The 18,887-nt window shown below is 39.5% G+C and overlaps 1 long non-coding RNA gene across 1 annotated transcript; it reads right to left on the reverse strand.

Moving 5' to 3' along the window:
• Nucleotides 1-2,059: 2,059 nt before the first annotated feature.
• On the reverse strand, nucleotides 2,060-5,402 carry LOC138288085 (uncharacterized). Its single transcript, XR_011202341.1, has 2 exons — nucleotides 5,094-5,402; nucleotides 2,060-4,466 (listed from the first exon to the last, which is right to left on the reverse strand). It is a non-coding gene; the product is annotated as an uncharacterized lncRNA (long non-coding RNA).
• Between the last annotated feature and the right edge of the window lie 13,485 nt (nucleotides 5,403-18,887).

Raw genomic sequence — 18,887 nt, forward strand, 5'->3', positions numbered from 1 at the left:
TCTATGCTGCTAGGAGTCACTTATCATCAAACCACCGTACCGTACAAAATCTGTAACAGGCACTGCTTTCTAAGTACAAACAGCCAACCTCTGGAAATTACTACTAGCAGCATCAGAAGCACTCACAAGCATATACACTTCCAAAGACAGTTGCAAACATGTATAGTTCCTAGAAAACTGCACCACCCCACTTCCCTGTAACAGAGCCCAGAAACACAGTTGCACCCTCAAGTGTAATCCTCTGCTTACAACACACAGACTGGAAGCAACACAACCAGCAAACTGCTTTTGATATGCAGGTAAGCTAAGGCTTGCTGACTAATGGTTCGCCGTGGCACTATGTAGTTATGCATGTACAAATATAACAGTTGTGGCCCACAATAATATTAAGACCATGATTTGCAGTGATTAGATGCGCATTGTACCATATACCTCTTATATGAACATAAGACATATCTGCTATTAGGGTTGTCCATCACCAATACTGTACAGCCGAAAAAAAACAAATATAATTAAATGAACAGGCATGGAATAACTGGAGGGATATATCATGCACTGGTGGTCAATCTTAAGGATTTTTATATAGTTCAGCACTGAAGGTCCCAATTATTTCAACACTCTGACGACTTCTTTACATCTCATAATCGTGCTCAGATTTGGGATGATAATAACAATGCCCATCCCAAAAAATCTCTCCTCTTCTGTCTTCCTTCAACCATGCCTGCTCAGGACCACAATTATACACAAAATCTCAGATTTGACATCCCACTGTACTAGTTAAGCAGACTGTACCCATAAGAAATACAGTAAAGGTACCTGCAGAGCTGTTCGAAGCTGCCAGCATAGTGAAAACCACAAATTTGCTTGTCTGTCTCACCCTTCAGCATTCACCACACTGCTATGAGCTGCACCCCATATCAAGATGCCCGCACCTCGGTGGTCATCATGTATGACACGGAAACATGCCCAACATAGGATCAAAATAAAGACCACATCCTTTCAACCATACACCCTTCATGTTGTGTAGCATACTACCCATCCAGGCAAGAACTTCAGCGCGCCCCTTAGGGGTAGCAATTACTAAGTAAATACTGCAATACCATACACCAAGGGCATGCTCCCCCATCAGCTGCTGAATATGTGGCAAAGAAATGCAACACACAGCCTTTACTAGAAAGGTTTTGCTCACTACGCTTGGATAGGTGCATCTCTTGATGTGGTATCATTTGCATGTTGTGTCTATCAAAATACACTAATACTTGCATTGCTTTATGGAGACTTTTAGGTTCTCTAACATTCCAGGTAAGTAGCAGAGACATTGACCTGTAGAATTGTGCCTGAGTTCTAAAGCATTGTCTGTCATTTAATATATTGTGTACACTAATAAGAATACTTACTCTCATTAACCTACAATACTCTCATTAACCTACATTAACCATGGTAGCCAACAAGCAGTATAATAAAAAGAATAAGGGTGATAGACCACATGAAAGGTTGACTTGCTCTGAGTCAGGAGCAAGGCCTATTTCAGCTCAAATGTGTGATAGTGGGTGAGCATACAATGTTGGAGCGCAGACAGTCCCTTCTTCCCCCTTTAGGATCATCCAGTATGACTCATGTAAAATGTCAGCCTTCAGCATTCTACTGCTTTATATCCTGTTGGAGATGTCAATTAAATGTATGCTAATGCTGTTATTTTTAGGTATAATGTTTGGCGACCTAACTCACATGAAATGAATCGCTACAGTTGCTGTGGATATCTATACGCTCCCCTATGTTACCTCATCTTAGAAAATGTCACTTATTCAATATATGTATTTTGTAAGAATAGGCAAATGCTCAGAAATAATTACAAAACTACATAACTTAAATGCAATGCTGAGTCCTTAACTCAGCATTCAACTTCAGGATACCATAGTTACTGCTGTGGTACCAGATACCTACTCTGTAGTGTTGAACTCAGAACGGTCCTCTTCTCTTTCTTTGACAGGCACTCTGCAGTGTCAGATCTCCATGGCTTCAAGAAGGCCTGAATGTACTGTATCCCAATAAAGATGTATGTCTTGCCTCGCACATTTATTGACAATCTGACTAGGTATAGCATCACAACTATTATGTATAACTGCGGCACATTTTGTTGGATATGCTCTTCTCTCCTCCTGCACCACACCCGTGAATTCTGGAGAAATTCCAATCATAGTCCTCAGTAGGATAAATCACACTTCTCATGCAGAAACTGATGGGATGTATCTTAGGACCAGATGTATCAAGAAACCGAATTGCATTTCTTAAATAGCGAATTTAAAGAAATCACTATTTAAGAAATGCAAAATGGTGTGTATGAATTTTGCGATACTGTAATAGCGATTTCTTAAAATTTGCAAATGCTATTACTGAATCTCAAATAGAGAATCCAACCCCATTCGCACCTATGGGCCTGTAGGCCCATAGTTGCGAATGTTTTTGCATTTCCCAAATTGCGAATTCCAGTTAGGAATTCGCAAATTAGGAAATGCAAATCCCAGGGTGCTGGGGGCCTAAGGCCCCCTCTGCTGCACCCCAATTTTTTTTTAAGGACATGTGAAGCACACACATGCTTCAGGAGCATGTGTGCGCTACATGTCAATTTTAAAAATGCATTTATAATGCATTTTACAATTTGCACATGGTTACCACCAAACTTTAATTTGTGGTAATGGCATTTCCTAAATGCCCAATTCGCATTTAGGAAATGCTTGATACCTGTGCTTTGGAAATCACAAATAGGAATCCTCTATTTGTGATTTCCAAATTAGAGAATCACAATTTACGATTCTCTAAATGGGGTCGCAATTTTAAGGAATCGCTATTTTAGCGATGCCTTCAAAATGCACTGTGAATGCCTTTCATACATTGCGAAAGGCATTTTTGCATTCGCAAACAGCAGAATTATGCAATTCGGACCGTTTGCGAATGCAAAAAAGCTTGATACATCTGGCCCTCAGTCTCTACAATTCAAAAGTCTAGCAATCATAAACTCAAACAGGCCAGGCTTGACCTACAAAGAAAGAACATACATTTGATCTGTCAAATACATCAGAGAGCAAAGTTTCCTCAAGTGTCTCTATCTTGCCTGTAACCATTCCACACCAGGACTAACCCTTGTACCAAAGCCAGGACCTCAATATCTGAATAATATACAGTGGTGCTGTAGGATTCTTTTCAACACAGGTAATTCATGTACAGCCTGTTGGACCTGGCCCTTTCTGTAGGGTCTTCCCCAAACCTTTTGCCTTCCTCCTCCTCTTTTTTGGACCTTGTTTTTACTGACTTCACCACTGCTATCCAGTGCTAAAGTGCATGTGCTCTATGCTTAAAACATGGTAACACTGGCTGATCCACAATTGACATACCTAATTTACCTATAAGTCCCTCAATACTTGTGTCCAAGACCTGTAAAATAAATGATACTAGTGAGCCTGCGCCCCTGGTTGTGCCACCCACTTCAGTACCCCTTCAGACATGTCTCAAGCCTGCCATTGCAGAGCCTGTGTGTGCAGTTTTAAAATGCCATGTTGACCTGGCAAGTTAAACCTGTTTCCAAACCAAAATGTTCCTTTTAATACATAGAATTCACCCCCAAAGTAGGCATTTGACAGCCCAAGGGCAGGGTGCAGTGCACATAAAATGTTGCACATGCACTTTTAAGCTTTGCATGTCCAAGTAGTGAAAAACTCCTAAATTCGTTTTTCACTACTGCAAGGCCTTCTCTCATAGGATAGCATTGGGGTTGCCAAATTACATGTTATAAGTCTAATTTCCAATTAGGAAGAAATGGCACCACCAAGTTTGGTGTGTCTGGGATCACAAAATTAAATCACAGCGTATGGTGAAGTCAGATTTTAAATTGTAATATTGAAAATGCCACTTTTAGAAAGTTGGCATTTATTTACTTTAACCATCTGGTTCCTTCTGCCTGTCTCTGAATACACATGTGTGTGGGTGACAGCTGGGCTCTTGTACATTCCCTTAAGACAGGCACACACAAAGGGAGCTTAGCTGTGACTTATTGACCATCCACAGCCTAATGGGCCATCCTGGGCAGGATGGAGGGGAGGACCTGACCTGAATGAGCTGCATCCTGAAATACACAAATTCGACAGGGTGTGTTGATAGGAATGGCACTCACAAATATCCCACTTCAAATTTGACAAAGAATCAGAAACGTATAACACGATGCACCTGGAAGGAAGACCCACGCACTCCTCCATAAAATTTCATATAAGAAAAGACAATACACAGTCCAAGGCACTCATGTCAAAATAAAAGTGATCATTGTCCATATCCCTGTATTCAACAGAATGACTGCTGTTCATTTGATATGTTCTTCAATCTGAACCAGTCCAGCCAAGTATTCTTCAATTCCAACCAGTCCAGCCAACATGTGTTTCACCATGCGAACGGTACTCGCTTTGACTTCATCAAGGCTGAAAATCAACATAATTTGATCCCATTATAAATCAGACCGTAATTAAGTTTGAAAATACAAGTCACCCATAACCACAGAGAATAACCAAAATTTCATGTTAGTTGGTTGACACTCAGAGAACCTTAAAAAAACTAAAAAGAACAGAACCATCCATACACCAATATTTAAATGTGAAAAATATAAATGAAACTAGAGAGAACAAACTTGAAATGGTGGGTGGAGTACATTCCATCATTTCTATGGTGCTAACATGAAAAAAGTATTAGTTGTTAATTAGTCTAAAAAAACGTATATAGTCCCAGCGTGCTGCATACATATAGGTGAAGTACATAATCTAATCACCGAATGTGCAAAAGGTATAATCACCAAGAAATTACTAGCCAAACTCTGAATTCACTACTTGCCATTTGGAAAATCATTAGGAATATTATTTCCAAGCTATTCTACAGCGTCTTCATAATCTTCCTGCAATAGCAGAAATAGAAAGAACAAACACATTGATAAAGGGATAAAATCTAAATCTGAAATGATTCAGTCAAATTGTATAATTAGCCCGAGAAAAAAAAAGCCCTTATTAGCAATGAATGTAGTAATGAAGAGCCAGTTTCACCAATGCAATGCTTACCAGTAATTCTATAAAATATCATGACGACCGGCATCCCAATAAAACCGCGTATTCACGTGCAGTCGGCAAATCCGGCCGGCGTCCCAGGAACGCGTATTCACGTACAATCGGCAAGCCCAAATCCATCTTGGCGTTGCCATTAAGTGCACCTGACATAAAGATAGATGATGGACTGAACCATCTAAGTGCGTTCGCTATCTTGGGAATATAATCATATTTGTATTATTGGCTTCAGTGTTTCGATAAGGGCCGGCGTCCCAAGAGCGCATGTTTGCCTGCAACTGGCAAGCCCGACACCATCTTGGCCCTACCTTTAGATGCACCTGACATAAAAATAGACGACGGGCTAGACCATCTAAGTGTGTCCGCCATCTTAGGCGTATAATCGTGTTCATCATATTCATTATCGCAACAATCTAAGAAATATATTGTCATTATAGCCTACGAAAATATCAAAATAAGGTGACAGATCACACTGATTCCCCAGTGTGGTTGGGATATAACAAAAACTATTTCATGGTCAATTATTAACATAAATATACCCTCCTCCAATTTGGAAACAATTTGTTTGGGAACTCCCCTTATTTTTGATGTATATTGACATAATAAGTAGTCAGCTCATTTAGAAAAATTCTTTCTTTTTCTAAATATTGTTAATAAAACAAAATAATTTCATGGTTAATTCCTAATGTAAATATGCCCTCCTCCAATATGGAAGCAGCACGTTTGGGAACTCCCCCTTTTTTTTTAATGATGTGTACTGACATGATAAATAATCAGCCCAGTTGAAAAAATTCTTCTTATTTCTTATTCTACTAATAAGTTTCTTATTTAATGTACAATTTTCGAGTTGATATCACATCTAGAAAAATTATGATGTGAACATTGTTTTTCATATAAGTATGAAAACAAAAGTAACTTAAAATAATTGATGTCTACTTGCCTTATTCACTCATTCACCCCAAAAAAATTATTATTCATGATTAGTATTTAGGCCCTCTTCCAAGGCTCTCAATCTAATAATTCAAATACATTCCCTCCTTCTTAAATATAATTCTCTGTTACCCCCTGGGGGTCTTTGTGTACTTGCTCTAAACCAAAGAATTCAAACTTTTTGGTGAGTCCTTGCTTCGAGCATTGCCTCATATGTACAACAATAGGATATCTACTATTGTCCGGTCTCAAAGCTCTGTAGTGTTCACTAATCCTTATTCTTAGTGATCTAATAGTGCTCCCCACATACATACGATTACATTTACATACAATAGCATATATGACAAAGTTACTGTCAAATATGCAAGTATACCGAGTATCCGAAACTTCTCACCAATATTATTGGTAAAGGTGCATATCCCACTTTGGGCCCATTTGCACATCCCACAATGTCCACATTTGTAAAAACCCTGCATTCGGGTTGTCAACCAATTAGTAGTAGGTTTCTTAGTAGGATAGCTAGGACATAATATGTTTTTCAAATTCCTACCTCTTTGATATGTAAATTGTGGAGTATCCGAAATATATTGCCTCAAACTATTGTCCGCATGTAACACTTGCCAGTGTCTACGCATGCATTTGAGTAAGAGATCAGATACCTGTGTATAATTCACTATACAATGTATTTCTTCCCATTGGATCTTGTGTTTATATTTAAGAGTATCTTTCCAAGAAATTCTACTGATCTTATTTTGATCTTGCTCAATAATGTGTGACTGATATCCACATTGGGTAAAACGTACCTTCATATCAGTAATACATTGTTGAAAGTCCAAATCATTACTGCAATTACGTCTTGCTCGCACCATTTCTCCGTATGGTATTGCTATAATTTGGTGTCTCGGGTGTGCACTTGTTGCATGCAAAATAGAGTTGCACGCTGTGCTTTTCCGATATAATCTACTCTCAATTCTGTCGTCCTTAATATAAAGTTCTACATCCAAAAACGTGATGTTGGTGGTGCTATGTTCACATGTAAACCTAATATAAGACTCATTGTAATTTAAGTATTCACAAAATCTTTTCAGTTCCATGGTACTTCCAGTCCAGATCATGAAGCAATCATCAATATACCTGCCCCAGTGTAGCATAAAAGAATTCCAATTCAGTTCCCCTGATCCCCAAATTAGTTCCTGCTCCAAATATCCCATAAATAGATTTGCATATGAGGGAGAGAATCTCAAACCCATTGCTACTCCTTATTTCTGTCTGTACCGTTCAGTTTTAAACAGAAAGAAACTGTTATGTAATATCAGTTCAGTCATTTCCGCCAACATCTCCGTATGTTCCCATAGGCTTGCTGATCTTTTATTCAGAAAATGTTTCAAAGCAAGAATACCCAAATCATGTTTGATGCTGGTGTACAGTGAAACCACATCTAAAGTGACCAAAATCATTCCTGGCTCCCAACTAATGTGCGCTAATATACTCAGAATATGTTCAGTGTCTTTGATGTATGAGGGGAGATTAAGTAGGTATGGTTGTAGGAAAACATCCACAAATTCCAATAGTCTTACCATGGGACCCCTATGCCCGAGACTATTGGTCTTCCCGGTGGAAACAGTACGTTTTTATGTATCTTAGAGAGAGTGTATAGACATGGTATCTAAGTCTAAAAACTCTTAAATACAAATATTCGTCTTCATTTAATAAGCCTTTCTCAAACTAATGCGTCAGACAATTATTAAAGTTATTTGTCAAATTAGGTATTGGGTCATAAGTAATTTTTTTGTAACATACCTGATCCTCCAATTGTGCATACATTTCCTGCTCATAATCTGATCTGTTCATTATTGCAATATTACCTCCCTTATCAGCTTCTTTAATTATTATATCCTCACATTTCTGTAAGTTTTTGAGGGCCAAACATCCACCATAGTTGAGATTACTTCTGTAAGACTGGTTTTGTATCTTCATCTTGTATTCTATTTTAACAAGATCCCTCCAGACCAATTTATAAAAAGAATCAATACAGTTACCACAAGTCAAATTCGGTGTCCATTTAGATTTCATTTTTAGTCCACTAGCCATAGTATAGGGATAGATATCCAACTCCAATAGTACTTGTGGAATGATAATTGAGTCTTCCTCATAGTCGGTAATGGATATCAAAGTAACAGTATCACGTATGTCTTGAATAGTTAGGGGACTAGGGGCCAGATGTAGGAAGCCTTTTGCATGTCGCAAACTGCAAAAAACGCAGTTTGCGGCATGCAAAAGGCCTAACGCGATGCACAACCTCAAATTGCGAGTCGGTACCGACTCGCAATTTGAGGCTGCGACTCGCAAATAGTAAGGGGTGTTCCCTTCCTATTTGCGACTGCATCGCCATGCTGAGTTGCTTTGTGACCGCGAATGCAGTTACCGCCCACTTGAAGTGGGTGGAAACTCATTCGCAAAAGGGAAGGGGTCCCCATGGGACCCCTTGCCCTTTGTGAATGCCGAGAAAAATGTTTGCTCTGAAAAAAACGAAACCAAATGGTTTCGGAAGTTTTTCTATTTGCAGCTCGTTTTCCTTTAAGGAAAACGGGCTGCAAAAAGAAAAAAAAAATGCTTAATTAAAAAAGCAGTCACAGACATGGAGGTCTGCTGTCTTCAGCAGGCCACCATCCCTGTGAATGAATGGACTCGCTACGGGGTCGCAAAGTGCGACCCACCTCATTAATATTCATGATGTGGGTCTTTGCGACCCCATAGCGAGTCGCAGAAGGTGTCTGAGACACCTTTCTGCATAAAACTTTCCGAGTTGCAATTTGCGAGTCGGTATGACTCGCAATTTGCAAGTCGCAAAATTTTGTTTTGCTACATCTGGGCCTATGATCTTTATTGATATTGTATAAAGTATTATTAGCTCTATTACTAGCATTCATCGCAAAATATTTTTTTAGTTTCAAATGTCTAATAAATTTGAATAAGTCAATCTTCAATTGATAGAATTCACCAATGTCCTTCGGACAGAAACCCATGCCTTTGCTCAGTAAGGATATGTCATCATCCGATAAAGTTCAATTGGACAGATTTTTTATATTATTCTTTCTTGCAGCAATATTTGCTATTTCCCCTTGTTCCAAGACCTCGTTCTCATTCCCTTCCTTTCTTCTACGGTTCCTTCCTCCTCTACCCCTCCTTGTTTTGTGGAAATGTCTTTCCTTCAGTTTGTTTCCCAGCGTCCCTGTTTGATTCTCTGTACCTCCCTTAAAAAAAGAGGGAGTATTATCCTTGTTTAGCACTACATGTAATGATGCTCCCTCACTAACATCCGAATCACTACCACTGATTGATGGGACACTAAGAGAGGATTGTGATCCTGTCCTTGATGTCCTTATTCTGTCATCTTTTCTAATCAAATTGTCATATCTTTTGGAGAAAGTAAACATTCTGCCATTTTTATAATCCAACTCATCATGCTCAAGTTTCTTTGCCTTCCTTTGTGTAATTTCATTCTGATGTTTAATAATAATATCATTAAGAATTGCATAGTTCTTGGTTGTCGCCTCTACTAGGTTCAGATCCTTTATTTCAGCTTCTAACACTTAAATCTCTGATTGTAATTTTGAAACTTTCCTATTAGCATTCTCAATTAGGATGTCTATCAATTTCATGGAACTTGAAGTTAGTTCTTTTTCCCAACAGTCCAAGAGATCATCATTTAAATCTTCAGAAGTAGGAAAGATCTGAGATCTAAGTCCTCTCAGTATCCTACTGAGTTTCACATATTGTCTAAGAGTTGCTCCATCCCTCCATTTTGATATTTCCTGTTTTTTAAGCTTCTCCAATCTCATAAACCTATCTCTCAAACCCTCCCTGCGTTTGTGAATCCCACTCAAATTGCTGATGTTAGTTACACTCTTCCATCCCAAACTGTTCAATAAGGCTTCAGCTATTTGAGCACGATCCATGATAGTAACTCACCAGTCAAGTGTTTGGAGCTGCCCACCTATACCAGCAATACAAAAATTCGAGAGGGTGTGTTGATAGGAATGGCACTCACAAATATCCCACTTCAAACTTTACAAATAATCAGAAATGTATAACACGGTGCACCTGGAAGGAGGACCCACCCCACTCCTCTATAAAATTTCATAAAAGAGAAAGCAATGCAAACTCCAAGGTACTCATGTCAAAATAAAAGTGATCATTGTCCATATCCCTGTATTCAACAGAACGATTGCTGTTTATTTGATATGTTCTTCAATCCGAACCAGTCCAGCCAAGTATTCTTCAATTCCAACCAGTCTAGCCAACATGTGTTTTGTCATGCGAACCGTACTCGCTTTGACTTCAACAAGGCTGAAAACCAACATAATTCGATCCCATCATAAATCAGACCATAATTAAGTTTGAAAATACAAGTCACTCATAGACACCGAGAATAACCAAAATTTCATGTTAGTTGGTTGACACTCGGAGAACCTTAAAAAACACTAAAAAGAACAGAACCATCCATACACCAATATTTAAATGTGAAAAATATGAATGAAACTAGAGAGAACAAACTTGAAATGGTGGGTGGAATCCATTCCATCATTCCTATAGTGCTAACATGAGAAAATTATTAGTTGTTAATTAGTCAAAAAAATTATATAGTCCCATTGTGTTGCATACATATATGTGAAGTACATAATCTAATCACCCGATGTGCAAAAGGTTTAATCACCAAGAAATTACTAGCCAAACTCTGAATTCACTACTTGCCATTTGGAAAATCCTTAGGAATATTATTCCCAAGCTATTCTACAGCGTCTTCATAATATTCCTGCAATAGTAGAAATAGAAAGAACAAACACATTGATAAAAGTATAAAAGGTAAATCTGAAACAATTCAGTCAAAATGTATAATTAGCCCAAGAAAAAAAAATCAAGCACTTATTAGCAATGAGTGTGGTAATGAAGAGCCAGTTTTACCAATGCAATGCCTACCAGTAATTCCATAAAATATCATGACGACAGACATCCCCAAAAAAACGCGTGTTTGCGTCCAGTCGGCAATTCTGGCCGGCGTCCCAGGAACGCGTGTTCGCGTACAATCGCAAAGCCCAACTCCATCTTGTCCCTGCCATTAAGCGCACCTGACATAAAGATAGATGACGGACTGAACCATCTAAGGCCCATATTTATACTTTTTTAGCACAGCGTTTGCGCAGCTTTTTGACACAAATGCAGCGCAAACTTACAAAATACAATTGCATTTAGTAAGTTTGCACCGTTTTTGCGTCAAAAAATTATGAAAATGCGGCGCTAAAAAAGTAAAAATATGTGCCTAAGTGCGTCTGCCATTTTGGCGTATAATCGTGTTTGTATTATTGGCTTCAGTGGTTTGATAACGGCCGGCGTCCCAAGAGCGCATGTTTGTGTGCAACCCGCATGCCCAACACCATCTTGGCTCTACCTTTAGATGCACCTGACATAAAAATAGATGACGGGCTAGACCATGTAAGTGCGTCCACCATCTTAGTCGTATAATCGTGTTCATCATATTCATTATCGCAACAATCTAAGAAATATATTGTCATTATATCCTACGAAAATATCAAAGTAAGGTGACAGATCACACTGATTCTCCAATGTGGCTGGGATATAACAAAAACTATTTCATGGTAAAATATGTATATAAATATACCCTCCTCCAATTTGGAAACAATTTGTTTGGGAACTCCCCTTATTTTTTATATATATTGACATAATAAGTAGTCAGCTCATTTAGGAAAATTCTTTCTTTTTCTAAATATTGCTAATAAAACACAACAATTTCATGGTTAATTACTAATGTACATATGCCCTCCTCCAATATGGAAGCAGCACGTTTAGGAGCTCCCCTTATGTTTTTTTTAATGATGTATACTGACATGATAAATAATCAGCACAGTGTAAAAAATTCTTCTTATTTCTTATACTACTAATAATTTTCTCATTTAATGTACAATTTTCGGGTTGATATCACATCTAGAAAAATTATGATCTGAACATTGTTTTTCATATGAGTACGAAAACTAAAGTAACTTAAAAAAACAGGTGTCCACTTGTCTTATTCACTCATTCACCCAAAAAGAGTTCTAATTCATGATTACTATTTAGGCCCTCTTCCACTGCTCTCAATCTAAGAATCCAAATACATTCCCTCCTTCTTAAATATAATTCTCTGTTACCCCCTCGGGGGTCTTTGTGTACTTGCTCTAAATCAAAGAATTCAAACTTCTTGGTGAGTCCTTGCTTCGAGAATTGCCTCATATGTACAACAATAGGATACCAACAATCATCCTGTCTCAAAGCTCTGTAGTGTTCACTAATCCTTATTTTTAGTGATCTAATAGTGCTCCCCACATACACATGATTACATTTACATACAATAGCATATATGACAAAGTTACTGTCACAAGTAATATTTGTGAGTATCCAAAACTTCTCACCAATATTATTGGTAAAGGTACATGTAGTAAATGTGAAGGCCAGTAGAAGTTGAAAGTCTTTTATTCCAATAATATGTCCTTGTACAGCAATAATAACTCCCAGCTTGCTCTTCACTCTCCAGTCTCCAATCTCCACTCTCAACCTTCCAAATGCCAACCTAGAATGCACATTTCATTCACATTCCATTCTCTTCTTACAAGCATATCTCTAAACATCTTCCTACATATCCTAATAAATAATAAAACGCACACAAATCCAAAACCATAGGCTATTTACAATTTGCAAATTACTCAATAAACAGACTTTTGCACCTCCTTAATCTTGCACAAATTTCCCACACTCCATTCTCTCCCATCATCCAACTTGACCACTGTATTTGATACTTTTACTACTTTCTGCGGTTTGGAAAACTTGCTCTCACCTTTCTTTACTATACCAAACCTTTTCACTGCCATCCAATCACCTACTTTCACACCAATGTTCTTCACTCTCTTCCTAGTATCATAACTCAACTTGTTTCGCTTCTGAAAACCCAACGCTCTCACTTTCATTCTATCACGATCTACCCACACCTGTTTCTTTTCACGTAACCACCAAGAGGATTCTTTTGTCGCTGGTTCTCTTCCCTTAAGAGCAATAAATGGTGACACCCCTGTTACTGAATGAGGTGTTGCCCTATGTGCCCACAACATCCTGTTCAACTCCTCTCTCCAATTTAACCCACTGGCTAAAAAAAGCTTAATATCATCCATGATAATTCGATTCACCCTTTCCACCAAACCATTTGTTTGTGGACGAAATAATGCTACTCTCTCATGTTTAATTCCCAATCCAGTAAGAAAATCCTTCATAGTTGTAGACACTAGCTGCACACCATTATCTGTGACCAGAATTTTCGGTACACCTTCCTCCAAAAATACTTCTCTGAGAAACTCTATGACATTGCTAGTTGTGATCTGCTCCATACTCTTAATCACAAACCATTTACTATGATAATCCACTAGGACTACAAGAAAACGATTCCTCCTACTAAGTTTATCTACCGGACCTATAAAGTCTAAAGCTAACTTCTCCCATGGTCCAGCTGGAAATTGTACACATCCCAAAGGTAGCTGTCTGGCAATTCTAGCTTTATCACTATTTCCACACGCCACACACTCACTCACAATCCGCTCCACATCTTTATCCATCCCTGGCCACCAATAAAACTGTCTTAATCTCCTCTTAGTCAGACTTCTCCCTAGATGACCTTCATGCACAATCCTTATCAACCTCCTTCTCAACTTCTTAGAAGGAACAACCCTCTCACGTCTTAATACCTTTTCTCCTTGAATACTCAGCTCATCCTTTACTTCTAAATACTGTTTCAAACTTTCATGTAAATCACCTCTTTCTTGATCCGAACTACTTATGAATTTCTTCAACTCATCATACTCCTTATCCCCCACCATAGCATCCTCCCATTCCTCTTGTCCTAAAGTTAGTTCCCTGTCTATCAAGAACGTCTCCAATTCTGTCTCACACATCAGTGAGACCTCCTCAGGACATTCATCAATGGGCATGCATGCGCGACAGACAATCAGCCACAATGTTTCTCTTGCCTCTTACAAATTCCCCAACAAAATTGAAGTTTATGACAGTAATCAACCATCTGAAAATACAAGGTGTCATACTCCCCTCCAAACCCCGACCACACTTGAAAACTTGCAGTAATGGTTTATGGTCTGTATGAAGCACAAAAGGCAATCTCCGCAAATAATACCTATAATGATTAATACCCCAACAACAAGCCAATGCTTCTTTCTCAATGGCAGAGTATAACCGTTCCGCCCCTTGCAATCGGCGGGATGCAAACCCAATGATTCTTATATCATTATCCACCATCTGTATGAAAACCGCTCCCAGACCCACACTACTAGCATCAGTCATCACAATTGTTTTCCTGCCAATATCAAAATGTCCCAATGTGGGAGCACTGGCAATAGAACTCTTCATTCTCATAAATGCCATTTCTCATTCAGTTCCCCATTCAAACACTGCCCCCTTTTTTAACAATACTCTCATGGGCTCAACAACATCTGTGAAATTATGTACACATTTTGAGCAGTATTCTGCCAACCACAGAAATGATCCTAATTGGTCCTTGTTACATGGTCTTGGAGCTTCACTAATTGCTCTCACAATGCTCTTCTATGGCTTTATCCCCTCAGCGGGTTTTCATGACCCAAATAGTTCGCTCGATCCTTCTTCAGTTGACACTTCTCTCTCTTCACAGTCAATCTATGATCTTCAATTCTCTCTAACACCTTTTCTATTAGCTCATCATGTTCTTTCAAAGACTTACCCACCACTATAATGTCATCTTGAAAACACAACACACTATCCAACCTATCAAAAAGATTCTGCATTATCCGCTGAAACACAGCCGATGCTGACGCTAGTCCAAAAGGCATTCTACAATAACGGTATGCACCCAAAGGAGTGACAAAAGAAGTAAACGGGCGTGATTCAGGATGCAGGTTAACCTGATGGTAGGCTGCAGACATGTCCAAAACACTAAGGGGGTCATTCTGACCCTGGCGGTCTATGACCGCCAGGGTCGCGGATGACTGAAGCACCGCCAACAGGCTGGCGGTGCTTCAAAGCCCATTCCGACCGCGGCGGTAAAGCCGCGGTCGGAAAACCGGGTCCGGCGGTTTCCCGCCACATTTCCCACAGCTGGGCTAATCCTCCATGCCGCCATGGGGATTCTGACCCCCTTCCCGCCAGCCTGTTCCTGGCGGTTTTCACCGCCAGGAAGAGGATGGCGGGAACGGGTGTCCTGGGGCCCCTGGGGGCCCCTGCACTGCCCATGCCACTGGCCCCAGCATGCTTTTCACTGTCTGATTAGCAGACAGTGAAAAGTGTGACGGGTGCAACTGCACCCGTCGCACACCCGCAACACCGCCGGCTCCATTCGGAGCCGGCTTCAGTGTTGCAGGCCGCCTTCCCGCTGGGCCGGCAGGGGCGCTAACAATGTTAGCGCCCGCTGGCCCAGTGGGAAGGTCGGAATGGCCCCAGCGGTCTTTCGACCTCGGAGCGGCCAAATGGCGGTTCCCGTCTGGCGGGTGGCGACCACCAGAGTAGGAATGAGGCCCTAAATACTTTACCCCCATCCATCATGCTCAACATTTCCGTAATGTTTGGCAAAGGCTGCCTATCCACCCAAATGTTCTAGTTAAGGTCCCTTAAGTCAATACACAAACAAATCTTGTTTCCATCTTTAGGTGCCACAACAATAGGCGCCAACCATTCAGAAGATTCAATTGGCTCTATTATCTTCTCTTCCAATAACCTTTTCAGCTCCTGCTGGAGTGGTTCCCTCATCAAAAATGGTACCGGCCTCATTTTGTGTACCACTGGAATTGCATTTTACTTTAAAATTATGCAGTGTGTAAATTTCTTCAATTTACCCAGTTTATCTGTGAAAACCTTTGGAAACGTATTCATCAATTTTTTATACCATTCTACATCTGTCTCTTGATTCCCCATATTCCCTACTTCCATTTGCTCCACGATCATAACCGGTTCAGTTGCATTGGGATCAAGTACAATATTTAAATCTTTTTGATGCCGCCATCCTAAAAGATTTGATCCTTCACTAGTTATGTACACCTTCCCATGTACACCATTACTCTTGAACGAAATGTCCATCCCTCTCATTCCTAAAATGTTGATTCTCTTTTCCCCGTATCCAACTGCTTTCACATCAGCACATTGTAAGTGTTCAATTCTTCCTTTCAAAACTCCCTTGTATATGTCTTTGGATAGCAAAGTAAATAAACTACCGGAATCTACCAATACCTTTACAATCTCAGATTCTAGCTTTATATCACAATGAGGTTTCTCCAGTTTACCAGAGCTTTCTCTCTTCAGACTTTTACTACTTATGGACTCTACATTTTGCTGACCTGCTTCCACCATATAACTGACGGTTAGTACAGTTTCTTCATGCCCATCTTGTACATCATCCACGGACTTGACACTATTGTTTAGCATTTTTCCCTTTGACCTACATACTTTGGCCATATGACCCCTTCTTCCACACACCCTACATGTTAAGGTTCATAGAGCACACATAGGACTTGAAGCTATGTGTCCAGGACACCCACACCTATAACATATAACATTTAAACTCTTCTTCTCCATGGCCTTTACTCCATTATTCCCAACAGCCTTCCCTTGTTTCTTCACTTTAAATTCTTTTACCTCAACTGTGGTTTCTTTATTTGAATTCTTCATGTAACCTTTAGTCTCAATCTCCTTTATCCATGCCTCGGTATGCTCCATACTCCTCGCTTTTTGTACATATTCTTCTAATGAAGGATCAATAGATAACAACTTCTCTTTCACCTTCTTATTGTTCATGCAGTGCACAATTTGATCACGTATTAAAGAGTCATTTAGATCACGGAAATCGCATCTTACTGCTAACCATCTTAAGGCTGCAACATAAGTCATTACATCCTCATCATGACCCTGAACTCGAGAAAAAAACTTATGTTGTTTAAACACAATACTCATTTTTGGTGTAAAATGTTTCTCCAGCATCTGTAAGAACATCTCATATATGTTCATGGGTTGTCCTTCACCCATACCTAAGAATATTTCAGGCACATCATCATATATCCTCCTTCCCTCTGCACCTGAATGATGCAATAAAATCACCTGTTTTCTGACAGGGGTATATTTGTCCCCTCCTATAGCTAATAAGTATGTAGCAAAAATGTTTCTCCACCTCCTCCACGTGATCGTTGGCTCAGCAGGTAAAGGTAAGAAACACGGTAGTGCTGAAATGCTCTGTTCAGCCATACCTGCAATAAAAGTATAAAACAACAAACTACCATAAAATACTAAAATAACAATCTAAATTAATAATCTAAAATAACCAGCTAAAACAACAATCTAAAATAACTATCTAAAATAATAATCCTTTGTAATTAACTGTAGTTCTCACTAGTGTTCCATACACTATGCAGTAGTCCTCTTTCTGTTTTTCCTTTAGTGAGTGTTCACATTGGTCCTTCTTCCATTTCAGCTAGCCTATAACCGTTGAAGATCCGGGTGAGAGGTGACAAGAAAACAGTTTCACACAGGATTGATCAGCCGAGACATCAGGTATATATTTTCCTTCTTTTCTTTTCCAAAACGTAATGTGTTGCACGCCAAATAGAATACCGTGCCGATACTTGTATTTCGCACATGATGTGTAGTTCCTTTTCCCTTTTCTTTTCCTACACGCGGTGGAAGCACACAAAGCCGGCTTTCCCAGTCGCGTGCAACGGCACTGTGCGTGCGCTGAACACACACTGGAGCCGATCGTGGCTCGAGTACAGTGCATGCAGACAAACAGATGGTTCTTCCTCTGTTTTCTTTTGAAGATGTGCCGCGCACACACAATACAGTGCTCTTAGGCTTCTACAAGCCTTGATCCTCAAATATCAATATAACTTGTAAAAAGTCCCACAAGCAGTGACACGCTTCTAAAAGTAATCCAAACGCGAGCACTTCCAATACTTGCTAATAATTACATTTAAGAAAAACTAAAGAGAAAGAGGAAAAATTATCCTTTAAGGTTTATATTAGTGTTCATCCAGCAATACATATATATTAGCTAACTCAGAGTTACCAGGGTTCTTTGTCTCCCTTCTTCTTTCACCCCCTTTTTTCCCTTTATCTTCCTTCCTTTTTATTGCTTACAGACTGATCCAGGGGTTGGGAGTTATTAAAATCTTCTCTGCCTCCTGCGCAGAGCCGGTTTTTGCCAATTATGTAGTAAATGCGCAGGCCAGTTGAAGATGAAAGTCTTTTATTCCAATAATATGTCCTCGTACAGCAATAATAACTCCCAGCTTGCTCTTCACTCTCCAGTCTCCAATCTCCACTCTCAAACTTCCAAATGCCGACCTAGAATGCACATTTCATTCGCATTGCATTCTCTCCTTACAAAACATATCTCTACAGTGCTTATCCCACTTCAGGCCCATTTTCACATCCCACAATGTCCACATTTGTAAAAACCCTGCATTCGGGTTGTCAACCAGTTAGTAGTAATAGTTTCTTAGTAGGATAGCTAGGACATAGTATGTTTTTCAAATTCCTACCTCTTTGATACGTAAATTGTGGACTATCCGAAATATATTGCCTCAAACTATTGTCCGCATGTAACACTTGTCAGTGTTTACGCATGCATTTAAGTAAGAGATCGGATACCTGTGTATAATTCACTATACAACGTATTTCTTCACATTTGATCTTGTGTTTATATTTAAGAGTATCTTTCCTAGAAATGTTCATGATCTTATTTTGAGCTTGCTCAATAATGTGTGACTGATATCCAGGTTGGGAAAAACG

The sequence above is a fragment of the Pleurodeles waltl genome, chromosome 4_1, assembly GCF_031143425.1.
Source record: "Pleurodeles waltl isolate 20211129_DDA chromosome 4_1, aPleWal1.hap1.20221129, whole genome shotgun sequence".
NCBI classification, from domain to species: Eukaryota; Metazoa; Chordata; class Amphibia; order Caudata; family Salamandridae; genus Pleurodeles; species Pleurodeles waltl.